Raw genomic sequence first — 469 nt, 5'->3', positions numbered from 1 at the left:
TGGGACAAGGTCGTCAGGACCTCCAAGTGGACAGGACTTTCCGGGGGAGGAGCTGAGCAGCACAGACCGTGAAAGATGCCCGGGAAGAAAGAGGACTTGAGCTCCGGGGTTTCAGGGCCTCTGCCTCTGAGCCCCTGTGCTGGCCGCAGCCCCCCCGCGGCAGGGTCTAGATCAGCCCGTTGGCGCCAGCCCCCCTGGTAGCTGAGAGCGCCGCAGGCTGCAGGCCTCGGGTCAGCTCGGGGCCCTACCCAGGGCCCACAGCTGTGCCCAGCCCCCACCTGGTGAGCCACAGGGGTGGAGCCAAGCCCACACCAGCCCTCTCCAAGACTCAGGGCTGCTGGGTGGCGGGTGCCCATCTCGACAAGAGCGGGACCCCGGAGCCTGCCTCCTGCAGGCTCTTAGGCCCAGTGAGGACTGGCAGCACACTCTGGCTGGGCCTGGCCGGCCCCTTCCCAGGAAGGAGAGGAGG

The sequence above is a fragment of the Oryx dammah genome, unplaced genomic scaffold, assembly GCF_014754425.2.
Source record: "Oryx dammah isolate SB20612 unplaced genomic scaffold, SCBI_Odam_1.1 HiC_scaffold_28, whole genome shotgun sequence".
NCBI lineage: Eukaryota > Metazoa > Chordata > Mammalia > Artiodactyla > Bovidae > Oryx > Oryx dammah.
This window is presented reverse-complemented; position numbering follows the sequence as displayed.